Genomic DNA, 15,238 nt, shown 5'->3' with positions numbered 1-15,238 from the left:
TAATCCCAGCCCTCGACTAATCAACCCACTCGACTAATCCCACCCACTCGACTAATCCCAACCCCTCGACTAACCCATCCACTCGACTAATCCCACTCACTCGACTAATCACACCCACTCGACTAATCCAAACCCTCGACTAATCCCAATCCCTCGACTAATCCACCCACTCGACTAATCCCACCCACTCGACTAATCCCAACCCCTCGACTAATCCACCCACTCGACTAATCCCACCCACTCGACTAATCACACACACTTGACTAATCCCACCCACTCGACTAATCCCAACCTCTCGACTAATCCCACCCTCTTGACTAATCCATACCCCTCGACTAACCCATCCTCTCGACGAATCCCACCTTCTTGACTAATCCCACCCTCTTGACTAATCCCAACCCCTCGACTAACCCATCCTGTCGACTAATCCCACCCTCTTGACTAATCCCACCCTCTTGACTAATCCCAACCCCTCGACTAACCCATCCTCTCGACTAATCCCACCCACTCGACTAATCACACCCACTCGACTAATCCAAACCCTCGACTAATCCCAATCCCTCGACTAATCCACCCACTCGACTAATCCCACCCACTCGACTAATCCCAACTCCTCGACTAATCCACCCACTCGACTAATCCCACCCACTCGACTAATCCACCCTCTTGACTAATCCCACCCACTCGACTAATCCCACCCACTCGACTAATCCCCTTCCACTCGACTAATCACACACACTTGACTAATCCCACCCACTCGACTAATCCCAACCTCTCGACCAATCCCACCCTATTGACTAATCCAAATCCCTCGACTAACCCATCCTCTCGACTAATCCCACCCTCTTGACTAATCCCACCCTCTTGACTAATCCCACCCACTCGACTAATCCCATCCTCTCGACTAATCCCACCCACTCGACTAATCCCAACCTCTCGACTAATCCCACCCACTCGACTAATCCCACCCACTCGACTAATCCCACCCACTCGACTAATCCCAACTTCTCGACTAATCCCACCCACTCGACTAATCCCACACACTCGACTAATCCCACTCACTCGACTAATCCCAACCTCTCGACTAATCCCATCCTCTCGACTAATCCCACACACTCGACTGGCCGTGCGCACAGCCGGGGGGGATTGACTGCACCGAGGAGCAACTCGGCAGTCTGGCGGAACGAGGCACAGGTCTCGGAATGAAGGAGTGGATTCAGTGACGAGTGCTACATGGGATGAGACTCCATTAATAGTCTAGTTGTGAGGCTGACAGTCCACCATGATTATAACCTTCAGAAGACCTTTGCACACTGGACAGTGTGATTTTAATTCCAAAAGATATTGTTCACCAAATGCAAATGAGCTCGGCTGATATTGTAGTATTCGGCGACTGCTGTGTGACTCCCTTGTTTAACTTTATTTTTTATCTTAAGTCTTATCGCGATAAATGCAATATTCATTCGCTTGTCTTGGTTCTAAATAAGAATGTGTCGTTAAACCCGCCACCACCCGACAGCAAATTTGTAAGGTTTGGCACGAAAACAAAACATGCTAATTCATGACTAGTTCAGCACACCGGTGTGTTGGAGAGTAAAGACACAACATTGACCATTCCAGTACAACTCGCATCATCAGGTGGACAGCCTGATCTATCATGAATAATATTGGTTGCAAAAGCCTACTGCGTGTTAAACTGAGAATTGCCATCATTGTGACCTGAACTGGAAAGATCCTCGGCTGTGAACATTCCACGGAGACCAACGCTGCCGTCGCTGGCATCTTCTCTTGGGGGCTTTGTCGACCGGCACGTTCCACTGTGACCTTGACATCACCATGATTGTGATGAATGCAGTACGCTAGATCACCTCATGGGCTAGCTAATTAGATGATAACTTTTCATACGTGATTTAACATTCACATAAAAAATCCGTATCGAATTGTGCCTAGCTTGTGTGCTGCACTGCGATACTAAAACAATGCACACACACACATATATCTATAGACATTCACAGTATATGTATGACCTGGTAAATAAAGATACGCCATGTTTTGATTTAAAACTTTCGTGACTGCAGTAATTCATATTATTAGCTCTTTCGGTAAAGTCACGTTGAAGGGAAACAATAAAATAATAAAATATATATAAAACAATAAAATTCTCACGACGTCTCGACCATAGCACAAACGGTCACCTGATGATGACCGTTTGTGTTATGGTCGACCGTTTGTGTTATGGTCGAAACGTCGTGAGAATTTTATTGTTTTATATATATTTTATTGTTTCCCTTCAACGTGACTTTACCGAAAGAGCTAAGAATATACGCCATGTTGTGTAAACTCGTATTCTCGAAGTGCTACTTTGTGACGCGATGCTCTTAACGGCTGCGGTGTGTGGGGGGCCTGCTCTCAGCAATAGCTGCAGTTTGACATTCAATAGCTCGTGACATTTATGCATATATATTTAAAAAATAACGGCTTCAACTCGAGTTAAAATAAAAAGCTTATGCTGCAAAGGTGGCCTGTCATGTTTCCAAAAATACGATAAATATTAAAACGGGCAGGGAAATCAATGGCCCGTCCTGTGACTTCGAGTGGGACCCATTCCCCCAGGTGATAACAAATTAGAAGGCAACTAGCGGCACCTCTTGCCTTGCATTTACTAAGGGCAGCTGATGGTACAATCCCCACGTTTCAGTTTTGCAAACCAGACAAGTGACCAAATGCTAGTATTATAATTAGGATATATTTTTTATCACGTGTTTATTATGCATTTTGTTATAATTTTAGTTCATTATAATGTATGTACTCTTTGGTTATTTCGGTAAAGTCACGTATTTAGAAATAAAATAAAATATAATGTATGTATTTTTTTTAATGTACCATTATTGTTGTTTACATTGCGTCAGTCCCTCCATTTAGTCCTGTATAGCACTTTGTATTGCATTATTTGCACACATTTTGGCAATATAAGTAAATTTTGATTTGATTACATTTTTTTCCCTCTCTTCTTCATATAAATCTTCTGCGGAGAAAAATGCAAATACAATCTGTTGTAAACAGGCCCACTTTCCAAACGCTCACGTGTCATCTAAGCAATGGGATTCGTTCAGGAGCGAGATGGATTATGGGGTGGCGATGTGGGAGAGGCCTTACACCAGCAGTGGATAGACCATAGCGGTTCACGATCAGGGTGATGATGAAATGTCTCCAACTTAACGAAGGACTAAGACACGTTTCTAAGGAATGCTGTACAGGTTGGTATGCTTATCAAGCAGATATTTTTATATTAATATATAAGTGGCATTCAGTTTAGTAGAAAAGGAATCAAACCTCATCTTTTGTCAGACTATTCAAACTGTCCTGCATCTTTAGACATCTCATCGTCCACATTGTACGCAATAGTCCTGCATGGGAGGCTTTGGCGTACTATTTCTCTAATGAATAAAATTGTTCGGAATAAAACATCAGTCATGGAAGCGAAATGTCCTCGCTTGCTCATAATAGTGAATCATTAATTTACAGCGTTTTGTAAATCCACTGTTGAATGAAAGCTGCTCCACACCAGCCCCATCATGGGGGTTGTGCAATTGCATTTCACCAAGCTGGTCAGTGCGGATTGGGGAAGGGTTAGTGGGGAGTAGCGCATGTGTGTATGTACACGCACATGTCCATGATGGAGCATCTCTGTGTGAATACAGTCCAGCAAATGTGGACTTCATCCGCTCCTTCTGTATGGGATAGAGTGTTTCCCCCTCGCACGTGTGGGTTTTCCCTGGGTGCTCCAGTTTCCAACCATAAGATTAAACACTCAATAACTGACTGAAACATCTTCATATATAGCGGACCACAGAGCTTGGGAAATTGTTGGCACCAGCTCACCGCCTGGCTGCCTTCCGGCTTGTCCGTAGTTTCCCGCAAATACTGTGCACATTACAAGTTGAAGTTATCATTATTATACATGCATTCTTGAGTGAGCATCCAATCATTCAATCCCGGAGGTTTAATTGGTCGTTGTGTTAGTCCTAGTGATATTCCCAATTGTCCTGGCAGTCTGAGTAGGCGTCCTGGTGATCCCAATGGCAGTCACAGTGGTTCTGGAAATCCATGTTTTAGTCCACGTGGTTTGAGTAATCATCACGATCGTCACGGTGGTCCCAGAGTTCCTAGTGGTGGTGATGATGATCTTATTGGGAGTCTTAGTGGTTCCTGCATTTGGAGTGGCGGTGTTGGAGGTCTCAGTCCGATGGGAGTCGCCATTCCCGGTTGGCCACAGACCGGTCTCTGTGGCCCGTGTGGCCTCGTAGAGCCTCGGCTGGGCTCGGTGGCCACGTGCCCTTAAGAGCACGTGGCTCGGTGGGCACATGCCATTTCATTTGGCCCTTAAGAGGTTTGGACATGATGCCTAAAGTCACCTTTAAATCTCTGTACAACAATGTATAGTCGTTTTAGGACTTCAAAAGTAGAATCCTAGTAATGTCCCAATTAATCATGTTGGCTTGTGAATTAATGTATTTTTAAAAGTGTTGCTACTGCACAGGCACTCAATTTATAACCATTACCGATTCAGTTCGCACACGGGCTGGTTGCAACTTTGCTGTTGTGAGGTGTGAAGGGTAAATTAGCAACGCTCTCCCTGTCTGGACAAGGAATCCCATAAACATCCGAAGCTTCTCCAGCGAGGGTGCAATCTGTGCTGTCGCTAACAGCTGTCCTGCATGCACTTTGCGATAGATTAGTTTCTATGGCGATATGCAAATTGGGAAGACCCAAAAGGCATTGCTCTGGAGGAGCGATTCGCACTAAGAGTCATGGAAAAAATAAGAGAGAATGTGCAACACATTGCCGATGTTTGGCCACACACCAACTCAACTCTTTCGTCTTGTACGAATTGCGTGTCTTTGCATTGTCACACTTTTTTTGTTTACGTTAATGCCGCACACATGAAGAGGTGCAAAAAGGCAGCGGTTGAGTCTGCAGAGCTGTCCGAGTGTGTTTTCCACAAGAGTGCGATGCATCCCCGGGGAAGGTTAAGAAGAGCAGCCCGAACATTCCCACGAACGCCACCGACGGTTCGGACCGAACCGCCTCTCTCTCAAAATAAATGACGCTACTGCGACACAGAGCAAGATGAGAATGTCCGATTAGTGCAAGGTGCGTCACCGGTCGCCATAGCAGCACGTGTAAGGATAATTGTCAGTGGTAAAAAAAAAATAATTGCAAGGGCACAGTCTGTCTGGTAATCCTCTCCTGCGACAGCCATCAGATTGGGAAGAAGCAAACTGAAGCGGGTAGTTCTTGCGTATGCTTTCCTTTCTCGCTAGCACATCTCTCTAACCCTCATGGAATAAGAAGACTGGCAAATGATGCACATTAAGGCTATATGAAATACTGTCAACATACATTGGGAATGTAGCAGAAAACGTGACGGTACACGGCATGTTGCGTTTCAATTCCACGACTGCGATTGGATGTGTCTATAGCGATCGATGCGCTATCACAAATATAAAATCCCGACACATTGTTACTTACCAAATCTCTTTCTATTGTCCATTCAAGTGCGTGGTTTTTACGTGTAACATTATCCAGAGTAGGCACGTGTTCTACTCTCCACAAGGACATTGCGCATCGGGAAACACGTTCACTTTTTACACTGGAGGGAAATAAATCTCACACCGCTGCCACGAGGAAGGGCGTTATCTCCGGCCAGGAGACGTACGCGTAACAATGCGACCTTTTATCATCCACCTGGGCGGGAGATAACAATGATCTGCTGTTGACGCATGCCGCAGGGTAATGACTAGCAGGGGCAGTACGATTCAGTTCATCCCGCAGCCGTTTTTTTTCCCTTCAAATTCTCCACGCGAATTGGGCAAACGATAAATAGCGACATCAGAAAAAAAAACGAGACTTGATTTTGGGTTATCAAGTTATGATGCAACAGACCATCCTATTTAATTGTCCCTTAGCATTGCCAAGTACAGGCACATTGCCGTTGAATGTTTCACAGGAGCATTGTATGAAGACGGAATGCTGCCACAGCTTTGGAACGGGCAAGCACAGCAAACTTACAACGCAGAGGTCGCCGGTTCAACTTCTCGATGTGGCAGTTGAAACGTTGGGGCACGTTTCTGAAGTCTTCCCCTCCGCCTCTGTCCACCACAGTCAGTCGATTGGCAAGTGGGATCAAGTCTGCGCACTTCCATCTATTCAATGACATCTGGCCAGCGTGGAAGAGTAGACCAAATACCATTTAATGGACTCTCTATGGCTCCCTTTAGCGGAGGCCCCTCCGTCATCAGCGACGTGAGCAAGCTATTTAAGGGCTGCACCTTTGCATATTATTACAGCATAAAGTCATATTTAGGCTGATTCCATTACAGGTTCTGTTTTCTAGACGTATTCAGATGATCATGTCATATTCCCACGGCAGGAGCAATGCTCTTCACGTGACAATCATGGTTAGTGAATTGGAACTAAAACTGGGATTTGAATAACTCTCCCGATTGTGAGAGTCAAGAGCGCTCTCCAGCAGTGGCTGCTGCTGCATACCGTGGCCAGATATGGCGCAACTGTTTACGGTTCTGTGTGAGACTGCTGTGTTGATGCGACACGGACACTTTGGGCTACTGCGTTAGGAAAGTTTCGTACGCTTCATCGTTACTCAGTGTGCCCAGAATAAATAAAAACCCATGCATATAAGGAAGATTAGCAACTCAAGGACATGCTAGTGAACCAAATGACTTCACACTGGTGACTTCACACACTCCAACGAGTCGACAAAAGCTCCACGTGGCCATCAAATTCCGTGTGTCCAAAGCACTGGATGGCAGGCAAGCTTGTGCCACCGCACTTGACGAATGTGTTTATGAACTTGTATAAGACACAACGTTGTCACGCTTCTCAAAAATGAATGCACCCAAATAAATGTTGGAAAGGGTTTTTTGTTTTACATACAAAAAATGCTAATGTGATGTAAACAAATACCATTTAATCCACCAGCCTATGGGCCAATTAATTTCAATGCTTACAATTAACATTTGTTTAAGAAAAGAAAGCTTGGACCAGTATTGACACATGAGACGTTGAATGGTCCAAATGCGAATGCAATCATTTGTTCCCTCTCTTTATAAAGATCGTTACAATACTGTGCTGAAAAGGCCGAAACTATTTTTGGCAGCATGCGGCCAAATCACCCGCAATTTCATCAGAACCGGAGCAGGTTCAACCTCATTAGCACTTGGGGTGACTGCGCAAACAAAAACCCATCGTTGTTCTGCACTTCTTTGCTCCCATGTCTACCCCGAATTACCTTCACCAACGTGCACTGACCAGGGTGGTGAAGCGCGGTTAACAATCCACAACCTGCAAAGAATGGGGGAGCCTTTGTCCACCAGGTGATTGTTTGACATGAAGGTCGTAGATTTACTGTGCATGACCTTCTTCTGTGACAACTGTCGCGGACTTGATCGCAATTTTGCGAAGACAAATGTAAAAAATAATACGAACATATTTCAACACATTCGAGTGCCCTTTTAAAACGCTGTTTTGCTTTTACTATTTCATGCACGAGAGGGTTACTTAACCTTCTGATATCCCTGATTTCCTCCAGAATAAAGCATTAAAAATCACCTATTTGACGTAATGTATTGTTACCACTAAAATGTTGATTTTGACATAAAGCGCAACAATATGTCGGCACTAAGACAAATGAAATGTTTAAATTCTATATCCAGTTATGTTCTAGAAATGATTTCAAAACGTCTACATATATAACATGCATTCACGAACATCAAATTAGTTTACCATGGAACGAAACAATCATTGAATACAATTAGACATTCAACAGGGAGAGCAGTCCTTATATAAACAGTCTTATATAAACATTCTACATAAACATTCTACATAGACATTCTACATAAACATTCAAGTGGTGCTCGATTGGCCCACTCATCATGTCAAGTGAGAAGCAGTCACAAACAGGCTGGCGATGCTGTCATCTCACACACTGGAGTGACGTGTGAGTTAGCTAGCAATGCAGTGCACGTGTCCATTTGTTACGCAGCGCCGCACGCGGATCTTAAGCCGTAATAAAGAGTTGAGTGTCGGGAATGGCTAACGGAAATTAAATTCGGCATTTTGATGGGGGAGCTGCACAACCGCGTGCCTGAAATAACAATGCATACATCGGCAACAACAACAAAAAACTGCATAGCGTCTGCATTTGACATCTCTAATAAGCAATTTGTCCCGATGCCTGTCATTGACTATTCCAGCCATTTCCAAGCAACGCACGTGGTACGCAATGTCTACCCTTCTTCACTCAGACCCACCCCACAGTTCCACAAGCTCACATTAGTCTACAGCAGGTTTTTAACCCTTCACACGAACTCACGTGACCAATATAATGTAATATCTCTGCTAATTTATCTGATGCTTCCGCGTACAGCTGCAATGTTGTAATTATTCTTCTGCTGCACTACAATTATTTTTTTAGGTTTATTTGATTCGAGTACACGGATGATCCAATTTAGCCAGTCGCCCGGCTATAACACACGGGAACACAGCAGCAGCAGCATTATCAACAACAACAACACAATAAAACAAACTCAAACATCCTGTAAATGTCAGCTATCAAATCTCATCGGACCTCACGAGCAAATCTTGTCATGCCATCACAGACATTACGTTGATCGGAGAATTTGCAGTGCTAATGATAACACTGGACAATGAAGCGGAACGAGGATACACGATATACGCCTTTAAAATGAAAGGGACTCCGGCGGATATGACTACGCGTATCGTGGACTGAAAAGAAAACAAATGAAAAGGTTCTGGAGAAAGCTGATGGTGAAAGAAAACTGTTAGAGGTGATACAATCAAGAAAGCTTTGCCTACGATGGTCATGACATGAGAAAACAATGGAACTTGTTCGGAAAAGCAGATGATTCTTGGCACAATACCCGCTTCACGCTCGTGAGGAAGACCGAGGATGACAATGGATGGATGACATAAAAGCATGGACGAGGCTCACGCTGGAACAGACAGTGGCGAGCGATTGCCCATGGTGCGACCAACCCTCGGTTGGAGGATGGCTGAAGACAAGAATCCAGCACGGCAGCTGAAACAACGGGCACGTTGCTTACATCCCCATGGCTCTGTCCCACCCTGGACTGTAAATGCGACATCGCAGTTCATCAGTCGGCAAAGCCATGTGCGGTGGGCTAAAGTGCGAGCACACTCTCACGTCTTCCAAGACGTCTTGGCGGTATGGCAGATTCGGACTAATTACCCTCGAGAGAGGTTGTCTAGAGCTCCCTTTAGTTGAGGCTGTTCTGCCAGCAGGGGTTCGAGACAGCGATTGGCAGGGCTGCTGGTTTGGCCCGTAACCTTTTATGCAAATTACATATGCATACTCTCGAAACAATGCTTTTGTAGACATTGTTATGACACGAATCAAACGAGTTATGCGACAGCACGTGCAAAGCACTGGCTGATGCCCTATGGCGTAAACAGTTGAATGTATTTGCCGCAGCAGATCGACATAGCTTTTGGTAAAAAAAAAATGCCAATTAGCCGAGCATGTAGAAAATGAAGCTATTCCTAGGCAATCCGCGTTCCATTGCTGCTGCTGCTACTGCAGGAGCAGCAGCAGCCTCGTACGGCAGGGTGGGAGGATGGGGATGGGGTTGGTCAGTCGCGCCATTGTCGCGTCGTTCCAGCCAGCACCTCGGCAAGACGGCATGGGCCGCCGAGACAATGAGGGATGCGCGGAGTCGACCCCGGAACAATCGATTGACGATACCAAGGAAGGAAAAGTGTGGGATCAATTCTAATTTTGGGAATGAATGGAGTTGACTCCAAACCTCGGGATCGATTCCCAATTATTGAATCGAAATTAAACAGTTTGTTTTATTAGTTAAAAATCCCTAATTTAATTAACCAGTTGTGATCAATTCCCCTTGTTGTTCAAAGAGACCCTCACGACTCAAGGAAGCAGTCAACGTGATTCTACAGTCTGGAGTGGAAGGAGATACAATTGTGTGAGGTTGTATTAAAATAATGTTAGCATAATTATGATAATTTATTGTTTAGGAAAAAACAAGTTTTAATTACTACCATTTACTGGTTAGTATTTTTGTAATAAAGTAGCTATTTTTTTGTATGAATTGTGATTATTTATTGTTTATTATTCAAATATTTTGTTATCTTTTCAAATACATGTATATGTAGGTACCCGAAATATTCATGTACAACAACATATTCAGAACCTTCCGTTTGTGTTTATTCTGTTTCTGTATGCACAGGAGTTAGTTTTGATCAGTTAATTCTTGAACTGTCCATGCTGTATTAATCCAAAAACAATGTAGTCTACAACAATACATTCTACAACAATGAATGCTATAACACTACACTGTGCATGCATTCTACAACAAAAGGTTCGTAGTCGGTTCGTTTTTGGAAGGTAACTGGGGGGGGGGGGATTGAAATGAAAATTGATTCCATCTATTCATAAATCAATAATCGATTCTACGAACCACTCCAGAAACCTTGCAATCAGCCATCGCTAGACTGTGAATGGCCACGTTGCTCGGTAAGCCTGTGTGAGGGTCTGGACGTTGCTTCCCTGCCAGTTCGAGAAGCTTTCGTGCCAGGAGCCGCACAGAGCGCACCGCCGTGGTGGCAGGATAACAACAAAATGAGGCTGCGAATCAAACACACACACACACACACCTCACACCTCACACGCTCCCCAGCCCTACAAAGATCATTCAGGCGACAGAATAACGGACCCAATGCCGGCACGACACGTTCAGCTTCGCTCTAGAATTGTTGACGATTCATCACGTTCAATACGTTTGTCAGGGAATGCTTGGGCAGCATTGTTAACAAAAATACAAATCCTTCACCATCGATTATAAATTCGGAGTACAACACACCCAGTGTTACTTAATATGAATGCACTATTTTATTTGCGAATGCAATGTATGGAATGTATAGTTAATTTGACCAAATAATTTAAAGTAAAACATTGCTTTCTGCACAATACAATATTAGTATTATTAGGAGCAAAGCATCGACAATAGATTTTTTTCCCTTCATCTTGTGCCCCCACATTTAAAGATTATACACATTTAACTGTGGCACCCTCTACTTAACTGTGACAAGCAACAGTCGAGCATTTTCTTTAGACTCAGGAGAAAATATCTCCGTTCATCCTTGTCCTTTTGAACCGTCAATGAACACTTGAACTAGTGCTGGTTTAAGCATGCCACAGAAGGCAATACTTGTACTGTGTAGAATATTATAAAACAAACATATTTCACTTCCACAATACTCAATATTAGAAACTACCCCAATCCTGAACCGAGTGAGGGCCATTTAAAAGGCTGTGAACCTCTAAGGAATAAGAGAATGATACTTCAGCTTCACTTCCTACGCGTTTTCAAATTAAAGTAGGTTCAGAAACGATCAAGACACCATCACAGCCATTGTAATGTCATGATTTAGTGGCTGTTGGCACGTTGAGCGATGACCTCTTTACTGCTAAAGTTAGATACGTTTGCTTAAAGCGAAGCTCCTCTGTTTGTTGGTCCTGCTATGATTACCCATGATCCCACTCTCCTGCTGTTAAGTCCATTGGCCCTTCGGAGACCCCTCTGCCTTTTAGTAGTTTTACTGCGCTATGGGTCTCACAAACCTCGACCATTTTCACATTACACTCACCCATGACTTTAACCCTGTCCCATGACGAGGATTAGGAGGTTGCACCTTTTGTTGCCCTTCAAATTGAATTGGCAATTGTGCTGTCGGCGTCACGTCATGAGCCAAACTCTTGCAAAAGCAGATTTATTTCTGTCTCACAGGACTTTGTCTGAAATCTATTCATGTCGCCTTTCTATGCACAATTTTGGAGGAAACACTTGTACACACGCTCTGCCGACATAGATATGTGCATTGCATGACAGGGCTGGAATGTGTCCCAAGTTAGGTGAAAAGTCCAGTTGAATGTGACGGGTTTGTGAAGGCATTGTCTACCGGCTGGGACTGTGAGCTCGCTCAGGGGTGGTTGAAACGTGGATTTGAACACAGATCTCTGGAGTGCGAGGCCAGTTTCCTGACCCCTGAGCTACCGTCCTTTTCCAAATGATTGGCATTTTGGACAGAACTGGAGAATTTCAATAAAAAAATGCACATACAGAGGGAAAAGATGATACCCTCGTTTAACGAAGGGAAAATACGAATGCTATAAACTGGAATATTTGTTTATACGTTCATTTTATATCACAGATCTATTGAAATCATGCTTATTGTCGCGTGTTATATTTTGTATCACATACATGTGACGATCTTTGCATTTATGGGGGTTTTGCACGATGTTTTAATTACTTATCCAAATAATTTTACCGGCATTCACCTCACGTGTGTGAAAATAACTTCCAATGGAATCTCACCTGTGAAAGTGAACCTTACTGACTGTAAATGAGAGCAAAACTAACACAGTTTAGAAGCCCGTTTTGTGCAACGTGCGCGCTTCATTCCGCAGGGTTGTCGTGTGGCTGATGCACAAAATAAGTACGCTCATACACGAAGCCACCGCGGTCAAAGCCGTTTGCAAACTTTTGCTCGCAACTCACCCGCTGACGAACGAAGGGGACAGCTCTTGAAACCTGCAAAACATACAAATCCAATTACCATCTCAATCAGATTCCACCCAGATTCTCGTTTAAACAGTCCCAGGAAAAATGCATTCGACATGTAAAATTCGTCAAAATTATGGTCCCTAAAACTGTAGCATGATGTCATTTTACTTCAATAATCATACGTAATGCATAACAAAAACTCAACTAATTAATCAATGACATTGCCTTGATCGGGCAAAAAAACCCAGAGGGTAGACTTGTGAGTAAATGGCAGCCGGAGTGTTGGGTGGCCTTCATCCTGCAGTGGAAAGTCACTCACTGATGATGATGAATTATGTACATATAATGTAATATGAAAATCCCTTTCGATTAAGGTTGTTTGACCATACTTCACCCTGCTGGTTAGTGTGAGTTGGTGAAGGGGCTGGGGGGGGGGCAGCGTTGGTGAAGATATCACTTGCCACGAGTGACAGTATTATCCGTGGCCAGTGATTGAACTGCGATAACTGGGTTCATAGTGCAGTACGCTTATCGCCGCACCATGGCAACACCCACAAATGATCCTCATGGCTGTACCCCAGGGACCAAACAATACAAAATGGCCGAGGCAATTAAATGTTTTATTTCTGGGACAATATATTTTTTGCCAGGGGTGTACTTGACTCCGCGACTGGGGTACCAATCAATCCCAAATGAGTGCCACACTCCGCGATGTCGACACGCAGCCAGGACGATTGTGCTGAAACCCTGAACGCTCGCGGCACCGTAGTGGTGCATCGTGAGTACAGCTCGTCGAGATGAGTCGACTGCCGCTTCGCCGACCGTCAACAGACTAAAAATTACTGCATCACGGACATTATGCGAGAGGCGGGGTACTATGGTACCCCGGGGTACCGCCATAAAGTTCATATAACGTACCTGCATGGAAAAGCTGACATATATCTGCCACATATTCACTGGGAAGACGATTGCAGTCTTTTCATTCGTAACACTCCCGAGTGCACCAGCGTGATAAAAGAGAAAACATTTAACACTGCTTTTGGCACTGAGGCGCAGCAAATTCCTATGGAGCCGGGAGTTTATTTGGCATTTGGATTTCCCTCCTATCTGCCAGCCTGCCACACACAGGTGTGGAAGTGACATTGGACGTTTTTACGCTTGGCTGAATTGAGATGGTAATTACTCCAAACTCCAGAGACCATGGGAATCACCGTAGCAGTCAGCCTGACCTCCATCACCCAAAATCCAATCAGGCCCGGCGTTACGGGGCAAGGCTATCATCAGCACTGCCTCAGGCTACTAATTATAATTCTGTGTGCAGCTGTGTGAAACACAGACGGATTACAAATAATTATCATGCTCTTTTTGCCAAAGGAACTCATCATACACACAACGATGCATTCCGGGGCTCAGTGTCACTCGTCTGTCAACTCGTGCTCTTCCTCTTGAATGTAACTAATTACGTGCTGAGAAATACACTTTATAGACGTAAGCACAGGATAATCAATAAATTACACCATGGTTGCAATTAGTTTTGCCTAATAACTTAAAACTGAGCAATCAAATCTTTGGGCAATGGTCCTTGTTTGGAGCCAATGAGAGAAGTGGCGGATGGAAGACTGGTGTATACTGTCAGTTTAATTGTACATATGTAACGTCTTGAAATGGCTTGGACATGTGGAGAGTCATTTTATGAACCACTTCCTATCGATGGTACTTTGTTGGTATAGGTTTATATTATGGCATTCACTATTTGTTTGTTGCAGATGTTCGGGGTACAAATCCGAGAGGCCGCCCTGATTAATAATTTCTGCCGGTGTATTACCTGGACAATATTCACCGTCTGCTTTACAGTGGGTATTAAAGATCCCGTAATGTCATTTAAAAAGAGGAGGCCATTGTGTGATGGAGTTATAGTGGAAATTATACAATTCACCTGTGAATTACTCAATTGAGAGCACACACAGCAACATTGCCATCTAAAGTGAGACTCCAACAGACCGTGTCTGGGAAACACAGGGCCTCCGTGATAGCCTTGTGCTATCATAACAAAAGTGCCAATACCATTTTTAAAAAATTATTATTACTATTTTGAATCACTCAAACATCGTAACATAATGTATTGATAATGCAGATACAATGTAGATGTTTTATGCCCACAAAGTGTTATCAGATCACTCACGTAATTCAGGGCTCACTTGAGTCAAAAATTCAACTGGGTTTCAAAATCTACTCCAGAAGTAATATGTCCAATTTTCACTCGAAATTATCTATTGTACGGACGCAAAACTCGTAACCTATGTGAACATAACGATATTGTCACATGCCTCCTTGCATCACCAACTGGGTGACGGATGAGAGCAGGAGGGGTGCTGTTATCAACAAAGGTGGTGCGTGTATAAATCAGACATCGGTGCATGAATCAGACATCGGTGCATGAATCAGACATCGGTGCATGAATCAAACATCGGTTCATGAATTAGACATCGTGCATGAATCAGACATCGTGCATGAATCAGATATCGGTGCATGAATCAGACATCGGTGCATGAATCAGACATCGGTGCATGAATCAGACATCGGTGCATGAATCA

The 15,238-nt window shown here is 44.0% G+C and overlaps 1 protein-coding gene across 1 annotated transcript in view; it reads right to left on the bottom strand.

Moving 5' to 3' along the window:
* LOC116940819 (uncharacterized) overlaps window positions 1-15,238 on the bottom strand; it is a 115,847-nt gene that overhangs the window by 87,554 nt on the left and 13,055 nt on the right. The window contains exon 2 of the mRNA XM_032951042.2: window positions 12,639-12,671. The gene's annotated coding sequence lies outside the window, so the exon portion shown is untranslated. The remainder of the gene's footprint in view (window positions 1-12,638; window positions 12,672-15,238) is intronic.

This window comes from Petromyzon marinus, chromosome 10 (genome assembly GCF_048934315.1).
Source record: "Petromyzon marinus isolate PM22_M1 ecotype Great Lakes invasive population chromosome 10, UKy_Petmar_22M1.pri1.0, whole genome shotgun sequence".
Lineage (NCBI taxonomy): Eukaryota > Metazoa > Chordata > Hyperoartia > Petromyzontiformes > Petromyzontidae > Petromyzon > Petromyzon marinus.
This window is presented reverse-complemented; position numbering and strand designations above follow the sequence as displayed.